Raw genomic sequence first — 10,707 nt, 5'->3', positions numbered from 1 at the left:
ATTAAACACAACAGGGATCTGAAAAGGTTTTACCCGTGAATTGATCAGTATGAAGAGAGGCAGCTGCTGTTTGTGAATCAGAAAACAACATTTCCCTCTAATGAGTAATAACTGCACGTATCAAAAGGTCGGAAAAAACATTCAGTGTGTTTTAAACAGCACAAAATATCAGCAGCCGAGGTATTCAGCGGTAGATTGATGCACTACAAAAAACATGTCAGCATCTTAATTTAACACCGACAGAGGCTGAATAAAGTAAAATAAGCATTTGTTTTGAATATACACTGACCTTTTCAGAGGAGGATGTGGAAATATTTATGACTCTGTCGGTAAGGGTTTGTGTCAGAAGAAGAAATGTAAAGCTCTGGCGGCGTGAAACAAATTAATCGTTTACGAAAATGTAAATAAAAAAGGGTTTGCCTTTCAAAGTGCAGGCTACGTTAGTCTCAGACTCAGAGCTAAGTTCGTCTGATGGACAGATAATTGAACAGTGCAAACCTCGCAATTCCTGAAGTCGGCTTTGATGTTCAGCTTCATTTACTTTACTGCTACTGGTGTTCAAATCCAAGTTCATGCTATGTTCTAATGGGAAAAAAGACTTAAAGCAGTGATATTTATCTTTTTATCTGGAATTCTTCCTTTTCCCTCATGTCCCTGTGGTCTCCATAAACTGTAAATGCTCTGCTTGGCTCTGAATTCTTCATTCATTCAACTCCACAGGTCCATCTGCAACACTATTTCTGACTAATGACACCACAAAGGGGCTTTGGAGCGCTGGCCCTTTAAATGCACAGGAGACACTTCAGGCCCCGCCCCCTCAAGTTCAGATCTGCACTGTTTCTTTTAAGCTTAAAGTTTTTATCTGTTTTTATGTTGGTTGTTTTTATTGGTGTTGTTTTTCATGCTTCTACTTGTTAGTGCTTCCCTTCCCCTGCTGGAATGCTGTGAATTGTCCTGTCCATGAAATGGCTATAGAAATAAACCTGCCTCGCCTTCGTCCCCTTCAGCCACTTGTGTTCGGTAATCCAACATACACTGAACATTTTCAGTAATGGGCTCCAAGTTTGGAACATATTTTCAGTTTTACTACAACCGCTGCTGATGACAAACAATTCTGTCAAACTGGAGAAATGTTGGTCTGAAGTCTGGACCTGATATGTGCAAATGTTGTGATGTAACTAGTTCTAAACATAATAAATTAAGCAGGAATTCAAACAGGTTGTAGAAATCCACTGGAGTTTGCCCAAATGATATACAGATAGTGTTAGCAGCAGCTGGAGGTGTCAGATTCAAAGTGTCTGACAATTAGGGTCCAAATACACAAAGAACTGAAGCCCAGACTGATAACAGTGGGTTCAGACAAATATGAGCCCTTTAAAGGTCTTAGTTGTGGTTTTAAACTATCAAACACTGGCTAAAGAAGCTGAATAACAAGTAGGGTGGATTTAACAAAACATGAGCCCTTTAAGATGTCCTTTACTTCAATTTTCACTAAGGCAGAGATTTTCCATTTCTGATGAAAAATACAGAATGAACAGCGGGTTAGACCTGTTTTACAGTGAACTGACTGTGAAGGAGACAAACCAGTATCATGTCATTTTTCCGTTCGAGTGGTTCTATGTTATAGTGATACTCCAACTCTGACCAGCAGGGGGCAGTCTGGTACCAGAACACACTTATTTCTACCAAAAACCACCAACGTAACTTTTAGTAAAATGGAACGCTGAACATATTTCCATGGAGTTTTCTTTGTGTTTTTTGTGTTTTGTCATCTTATTTCTAAAATAATTAACAAACATAACAGAAGTAGAAATAAAATGTGGTAAGTTTTAGTGTCTTTTTATCCAAACAGCAGAGTAGACAAATCTGTCCTTATTTGTCAAAACTCAAACTAAATCAACTTTTCTTATTTACTAAAGCAGCTCAGCAGCTGGAGGGTTCAAATCCAAGCTGTACAAACTGTTAGGGTGTAAATACATAAATACATGAAGCACAGACTAATAACAGTGGGTTTAGGTGAATGTGAGCCCTTTAACATATAATCCTGGTAAGATCTGAGCTGCCCACGGGCATGGAACTCCAATGGTATTTAAATATTATTAGTTATCGCAACTTGTGATACCAAAACAGACTTCAGAGACTTCTAAATATATCTGCTGTTCGGCTGTTTTGTCCTTGAGGATCTTCAGTCGCACTCATTAACTTCCAATTCTGCCTAAATTTAAACTTTTTTCAAGGCGTCAAAACCTCAGCTCGATTCACTGCAGGAAAAAAAACAAAGAATTTCAACAGTTCGAAGATATTTCACCAAAAAAGTTCAGGAATAGTAACTCTTAGAAGTAATTTTGGAAGAATTATACCGCCTAATGTGACAGGGCTCTAAGAATAGATACCCCAGGTAAATTATTGACAGTCTCACTAAATATTTTAAGCGCTTTCTGCACTTTCTAAAGATGTTCTCTTTTCATATCTTGCTGTTATTTGTCTGACGTTAAAAATATCGACCACTGCTTTAACCCATAAAGACCCAGAGCTACTTTTATGGCAGTTCCCAAATGCATTTTTCTCTCTTTTTAACCTTTCTTAAGTGATTTATCCCCATTTATTATAACAATATCCTATGTATATCAACTATTTTTCTATCTTTAATTTACTGACCATGTAGATGTTCATTAAAAGTCAGATTAATGCAGATTAATGCATGCAGTGACAGTCAAACTCCAGACTCTTTACTAATTCCTCTATTTCTGCATTTCTACTACGTGGAACCGGTTCCACTCTGCTCGTCTCCTGTTGTTGTGCTCCTCATTTCCTTTCCTCTACCTTCACAAACTTGTATTTGGGTTCGACGTTTGTTGCCCACACCAGAACCAGAACTGGGCCCAGATGACGGCCCAGCGTTCACTCTGCTGCTACGTTCACAAGCATCGCTAAGTAGAGAATCAAATCCGTGACATTCCTGTAAATGAATCACATGTGGACGAATGTTTGAACAGACTGGAGGGATTCCACCTTTAGAAGAAATGGAAGATCTGACAGAGTTCAACTGGACCTGGTGTGGTCTGTTTGGACCTGGTGTGGTCTGTTTAGACCTGGTGTGGTCTGTTTGGACCTGGTGTGGTCTGTTTAGACCTGGTGTGGTCTGTTTGGACCTGGTGTGGTCTGTTTAGACCTGGTGTGGTCTGTTTGGACCTGGTGTGGTCTGTTTAGACCTGGTGTGGTCTGTTTGGACCTGGTGTGGTCTGTTTGGACCTGGTGTGGTCTGTTTGGACCTGGTGTGGTCTGTTTGGACCTGGTGTGGTCTGTTTAGACCTGGTGTGGTCTGTTTGGACCTGGTGTGGTCTGTTTAGACTGGACCTGGTGTGGTCTGTTTAGACCTGCTGTGGTCTGTTTGGACCTGGTGTGGTCTGTTTGGACCTGGTGTGGTCTGTTTAGACCTGGTGTGGTCTGTTTAGACTGGACCTGGTGTGGTCTGTGTAGACCTGCTGTGGTCTGTTTAGACCTGCTGTGGTCTGTTTAGACTGGACCTGGTGTGGTCTGTTTGGACCTGGTGTGGTCTGTTTAGACTGGACCTGGTGTGGTCTGTTTAGACCTGCTGTGGTCTGTTTGGACCTGGTGTGGTCTGTTTGGACCTGGTGTGGTCTGTTTAGACCTGCTGTGGTCTGTTTAGACCTGCTGTGGTCTGTTTGGACCTGGTGTGGTCTGTTTGGACCTGGTGTGGTCTGTTTAGACCTGGTGTGGTCTGTTTAGACCTGGTGTGGTCTGTTTGGACCTGGTGTGGTCTGTTTAGACTGGACCTGGTGTGGTCTGTTTGGACCTGGTGTGGTCTGTTTGGACCTGGTGTGGTCTGTTTAGACCTGGTGTGGTCTGTTTGGACCTGGTGTGGTCTGTTTAGACCTGGTGTGGTCTGTTTGGACCTGGTGTGGTCTGTTTGGACCTGTGTGGTCTGTTTAGACCTGGTGTGGTCTGTTTGGACCTGGTGTGGTCTGTTTAGACCTGGTGTGGTCTGTTTGGACCTGGTGTGGTCTGTTTAGACCTGGTGTGGTCTGTTTGGACCTGGTGTGGTCTGTTTAGACCTGGTGTGGTCTGTTTGGACCTGGTGTGGTCTGTTTGGACCTGCTGTGGTCTGTTTGGACCTGCTGTGGTCCATTAAGTCCGTTTCTGCCTCAACACCATGTTGTCTTCATTCTGACCAAAACACTGCAGCATACATGTGACGTCATCGCGCATATGCAACGAAGGCGGAATCGATAAGCAGAATCGATAAACAGGCAGGCAAACGATTCTAAGGAATCGAGCTACTGGGAACCGGTTCTCAAAAAGAAGCCTACCTTACCTTACCTTACCTTACCTTACCTTACCTTACCTTACCTTACCTTACCTACCTTCCCATCCCTACATGACACACACAGGAGTTCTCTGACTGCATAACCATAGTTTATGATAACTTTGGATGGTCTAATCATTTTTTTTGTGACTGTAGTAAAGGATACTAAAGTAATGCCGAAGCGCCAGTGTTTGTAACCATAGCAACAATAAATGCCAGTGAAAATAAGCTTGTGGGTGGTTTCAGTGCAGAAGCATGTGCCCATGGACACAGGCCCAAACTCAGCATTCTTCATGTAAATCCATCGTTCTTCGTTGATGTAGGGCCAGTCCACGCTCCAGCTTTCCAACGTTACACCTGCGTGGTGTTGAGCATCACAATGGTTTTCTGATCACATACTCGTGTTGTTTCACCCTGAGCTCTAACATCAGCTGACGTCCTTGGCTGGAGGTGGACGTTGTTTTTCAAGTGGGATGTGTGAGGACTGAAACGTCCGAAGGCAAAAGCGTTTTTACATTGAACGTGTGTTTCAGGAGGTCAGAGGACGGTGGTTTTAATAATCTATCAGATCTATAAAAAGGCTGATGTTACCAGCCGTTCGCCTCCAGGGCCCACACAGAAACCTTTCCTCACATTTATGTTGACTTAATTTACCGGAGCGGAAAAACATGAGCATATTGACATTTTGCAGATCCACCTATTGACCAGCAGGTCACATGTGCAGATGAAGCGTTTTAGAGCTTCCCCTGAAGGGAAACGCACAAAAACACAGGCAGCAACACACCGACGTGATGCAACTGTTGGACTGTTCTGCACTTCCACCTGGAGGTCAAAGATTCTCCTTCTGAGTTCGGTTTTCTTTGTTGTCAGCTGCTTTTTTAATTCATTTCAGAGTAATTAAACACTCCATTTGTGCTTAAATTAACATAATTTGCTTTGCTGCAGTGTTATTAAAAGCACTTTCTTTCACACAGTAGAGTTCACAGTAAGTTACAGATTCAATGGTCGCGTTCTTTAACCTTTATTTTGATCATTTTACAGTATAGTGTCCATATATCCAGATTACTTTGTTTTGTTGCATATTCCAAATAAACAAAACTAAACTATATGGGTTTTTTTTTATATGTGATCCAAATTCTGCACTGTCAGCGTTCTCCCAGTGGCTGATTACAGTATATTCATCAAAAACCCGGGAAAATTCCTCATATGAGACAAACAGTCACCACGTTTCATGTTGTTTGACTGCACACTGAAACTGAAAGTGTGAACAGGCACAAAGCAGCTTCCAGTAACTTGTAACAACATTTTCCTTAACTGAAATGAAAGAAAAAACAACTAGAATTAAAAGAAAAAAACATAACTAACTGAAACTGTATTGTGTGTTTACTAAACTAACTAAAACGGAAAAAAATTCTGGATCAAATTCCCTTGGTTTTGGTCTTTGTCAATGTCAGATTGATGTTCAATGGATTTCTTTGTCTCTCTCAGTTTTCTGTGCTGTCTCCATACAACACTTTTTGCTCCGTCACTTGTGTTCACTTGTGGTTTCCAGTCGTCTTCTGGTCCCCACTCTACCTGGAAACATGGAGACTAAAGCAGCAGAGTCCTGTCTGGGATTGATTTGAATAGGAGCACAGAGAAGAAGAGAAAAGAGACCACTGAACTACAACTGAACTACAACTGAACTACAACTAAACTACAACTAAACTACAACTGAACTACAACTGAACTACAACTAAACTACAGCTGAACTACCACTGAACTACAACTAAACTACAACTGAACTACAACTAAACTACCACTGAACTACAACTGAACTACAATTGAACTGCAACTGAACTACAATTGAACTACAACTAAACTACAACTGAACTACAACTAAACTACAACTAAACTACAACTGAACTACAACTAAACTACAACTAAACTACAACTGAACTACAACTAAACTACAACTGAACTACAACTAAACTGCAACTGAACTACAACTAAACTACAACTAAACTACAACTGAACTACAACTAAACTACAACTGAACTAAAACTAAACTACAACTAAACTGCAACTCAACTACAACTAAACTACAACTAAACTACAACTGAACTACAACTAAACTACAACTGAACTAAAACTAAACTACAACTAAACTAAAACTGAACTACAACTAAACTGCAACTGAACTACAACTAAACTACAACTAAACTACAACTGAACTACAACTAAACTACAACTGAACTACAACTAAACTGCAACTGAACTACAACTAAACTAAAACTAAACTACAACTAAACTACAACTAAAACTAAACTAAACTACAACTAAACTACAATTAAACTACAACTAAAACTAAACTAACAGAACTAATAGCACCTTTAACTGGTGTGGATGAAAGTGTCCTGCACCTTTAACTGGTGTGGATGAAAGTGTCCTGCACCTTTAACTGGTGTGGATGAAAGTCTCCTGCACCTTTAACTGGTGTGGATGAAAGTGTCCTGCACCTTTAACTGGTGTGGATGAAAGTGTCCTGCACCTTTAACTGGTGTGGATGAAAGTCTCCTGCACCTTTAACTGTGAGACTTCCTGTTTCTCCTCTTCAGGAAGCTGATGAGCTGTGTTTACTGTTGTCATTTCCTTTAGGATCTGGCTGTGTGTGATGAAAGCCTTGTGTTTGGATGGCAGTGCAGACTGTTTTGTGATGTGCACAGTGGTCGGTTTGAGTTGAACTGTTGAAATGCTGCAGTTCTTTCAGGAGGTGAATGTGCAGAACGTTCACCCCAGACTGAAGCGGAGCGGCTGCTTCCTGTTAAAGCTGCCACTCATTAACACCAGTTCAACGTCATCCTCATGGTTCCACCAGACGTCAGGAGGCGTCCCAGAACTGGCTTCACGCTCCGCTTCGCTGAAAATACCAGTCTGGGCTATTTCTGAAGACGTGTCCCATTCCAGATCCAGTTAGTTTAAATATAAGCCCCATTCCAGAACTGCGTCACGTCATTAGGGACGAAAATGTTGGATGTAGAAACTAATGATGAGGCTCCACGTGTTTGTAGCAGCTTTAACAAAACCCCACATATCTGCTGTTGTGCACCACAGGATCTGACTGATTCACTCAAATTGTGAATGAAAAGTTTTATGACAGCAGCAAAATATATTCACAAGAAAAAGAAAAATGACCTATTGTGGAGTCTACAGATGCATGCTGGGAAAATGGGCTCCTAAGAAACACATTTGCAAAAGATGATTAATTGGTAAAACCATCCTGTTCCAGCTTCAGGATTGAAACTAATTCTTCATCCTCAGTTCCGTTTCATCAATAGTTCGCTGGTTTTCTGGAGAAAATAACATTAAATGAAAGGAACAAAAACTACATTTCAAAGTTTTTTTATTCATAACACATCGTGACACATACATATTACACTAAACACTTTGTTCACCACCTTTTTTATTAACATTTTTATTATCAGTTTTGCGTCAAAGCCATTCAACACGTTTAATCTTCAGTTCTGTGGAAAAGTCCTGGTTGTGTTTGTTGGTTTCTGAACGTTCTAAAGTCCACTCATATGCATTTGTCTGTGTTTAGATCCAGTCGGACAGATGTGAAGGATGAACAACAGCAAAAACCACAGTTTCAGATAAAAACAGCTTCTAGAAACTACAGTGGTTTATTTCCTGTGACCTCCATTTCTATTGAACATGTCTGGAACCCTTTTGTTCAGACAATAAGAGAGTCATGGCATTCATTTTCTGTTTAATTCAACACATCACATGGTTTAATTATTTCTGCTGCTTCTCATCATGGGGTCAGAGGTCACAGTAAATACTGATTTTAACCTTTACAACACATTTACTTCTGTTTGTGTGTGTGTGTGTGTGTGTGTGTGTCTTTTAAGGCTGTGCACATTTTCCTATATTTTCTTGTTCTATGTTAGGGCAAGAGAATGAGAAATAAATGTGTATGATTATTTCAACCCTGAAAAACAAGAAAGATTAAAGCAGAATTCGACTTTTATTTCATGTAAATCTATACGTTTACTTTTTGTGTTGGTTCCTGTATAAAATATAAATGTTCTTCAAATGTTACTAAAGCTTAAACAAGAAGACCGACAATAAAACTGGGATATGAATGTATTTATTGTGTTTTATATTCCAGCATTAACTCTCATTACTATTAGGACCAGAGCCTGCGGGGACTGGGGGACGCGTATGCCAGCATACATGTTCCACGGTTCCAGCGGTGCTGTGGAACCCTAGTGTTTTTGGACGGATTTGTATTATTATTATTATTATTATTATTATTATTATTATTATTATTATTATTATTATTATTATTGTCAGGGGGCAGAGCCTGCAGGGGCTGTGGAATGCATATGCCAGCATACATGTTCCACAGTTCCAGCGGTGCTGTGGAACCCTAGTGTTTTTGTACGGATTTGTATTATTATCATTATTATTATTATTATTATTATTATTATTATTATTATTATTATTATTATTATTATTATTATTATTGTCAGGGGGCAGAGCCTGCAGGGGCTGTGGAATGCATATGCCAGCATACATGTTCCACAGTTCCAGCAGTGCTGTGGAACCCTAGTGTTTTTGTACGGATTTGTATTATTATCATTATTATTATTATTATTATTATTATTATTATTATTATTATTATTATTATTATTATTATTGTCAGGGGGCAGAGCCTGCAGGGGCTGTGGAATGCATATGCCAGCATACATGTTCCACAGTTCCAGCGGTGCTGTGGAACCCTAGTGTTTTTGTACAGATTTGTATTTTTCTTTTTCTTATTTGTATTTTTCTGTTAATAAACCTGTTCCTGCAGCCTAAAGTGTACATGGTAGGGCGGTGACATTTGGGGGGTTGGTCCAGACCCCTGCATGGAACTCAGATGCAAAAATGCCCATATGTCCACCAGCAGGGGGCGCTATAATCAAGGACAATGCGTTTTGGTCTATAACTCCCACACCGTACGTGGCACATTCAAAAACTTCATGTCCTCAGATTCCCTGAATAGGACTGAATCACATGGGCTAAGCCACGCCCATTTCCACCATGTACGCGTTTTTGCCTCCAGCTTCCACATTTTAAATGACACATTCATAAACTTAACATCTTTGTATTCCTTGGATAGGGATGAGTCTTCTGACATAGGCCACGCCCACTTCTGCTGCATATTTTACTTTCTAATTCGCTACATATTGAAAACATTCTTTTTCGAACTCCTACTAGGGTTTAAGCCCCATTGGCTTCAAACTTTGCACAGACAGTCTCCAGAGCCTTCTGATCTAAAGTTATTACAATCAGTTTACTGCTGTAAAAAATGTGCCAGTTATAAATGAACAAATTTTTTTGCTAGCTAAAAAAAAATTATTGTTGCATATCTTTGTCAAAGTAAATGCTATCAACATCAAACTCAACACACGTGTTTTAGAGGTCAACCAGAGGCTCTGTACCAAATTTGGTGCAAATCAGACAATAGGGGGCGCTATAAAAAGAGAAATATGAAGTCACAAAAAAGTTGGTCCAGTACACATGAAATTTGGTGAGCATGATCGGGGGGGAGGGGTTTACACCTGAGACCAGCTGTAAAGTTTGGTAATGATTGGTCAGTGTGGGTGTAATCTATTACATCAAATCCCAGTCCCACACATTCCTCCTTCCACTCTGCTGGTGCATTTGTCCCATTACAGCGAATACAACGGAATACGAACTACAACTGTAAACCCTGATGAACTGGGGGGGGGGGGGGGGGGGGGGCAGCCTCCACCAGCTCAGCCCCAGACCCATGTCCTTCAGGGTCAACTTCCGTGGGCTCTGTGAGGCCTGGGGGCCGAGTGGGCGGGGCCTGGGGGCCAAGTGGGCCAAGTGGGCAGGGCCTGGGGTCCGAGTGGGTGGGAAGCTTGGCCCCGTTCATAACTGCTTGCAGTTCTACTTTATTTTGTGTTCGGTACATGATGACTTATTTAATGTATTTTTCCAAAAATATTTCAAGTACCCCTGGGAGTACACGTACCCCACTTTGGGAACCCCTGATCTAAGTCATATTTTTGTTGATAAATGACGCAGCAGAGTTAGGAGAGTAAAGTTACACAAATATTACAGTTAAGCTGTGAGGTGTTGTTTCTGTCCTCTGGTGCAGACAAACTGGATTAGTGTTGGTTTTCAGCTGTTTTAATGGATTCAGACGGACTTCTGCTGTTGAGACAAACGTAAAGGGAGAATCAGTAGAACTCTGGAGCTTTTCTCTGCATGTCTTTATTCATCCTCAGTGTGTCAGAGATGATCTAATCCTTGTACGTCATGATTTCCCATCAGGGGAAACGAGTCCTCAGCTCTAACAGAGTCCTAATAAGTGAGAATGTGGA

General features: G+C 40.8%; 1 long non-coding RNA gene across 1 annotated transcript; it reads left to right on the top strand.

Annotated features, from left to right (window-relative positions):
• The first annotated feature begins 4,471 nt into the window (after positions 1 to 4,471).
• Positions 4,472 to 9,391, top strand: LOC115427418 (uncharacterized). Its single transcript, XR_003936490.1, has 3 exons — positions 4,472 to 4,482; positions 7,157 to 7,162; positions 9,258 to 9,391. It is a non-coding gene; the product is annotated as an uncharacterized LOC115427418 (long non-coding RNA).
• The last annotated feature ends 1,316 nt before the right edge of the window (positions 9,392 to 10,707 follow it).

The sequence above is a fragment of the Sphaeramia orbicularis genome, chromosome 10, assembly GCF_902148855.1.
Source record: "Sphaeramia orbicularis chromosome 10, fSphaOr1.1, whole genome shotgun sequence".
Taxonomy (NCBI): domain Eukaryota; kingdom Metazoa; phylum Chordata; class Actinopteri; order Kurtiformes; family Apogonidae; genus Sphaeramia; species Sphaeramia orbicularis.
This window is presented reverse-complemented; position numbering and strand designations above follow the sequence as displayed.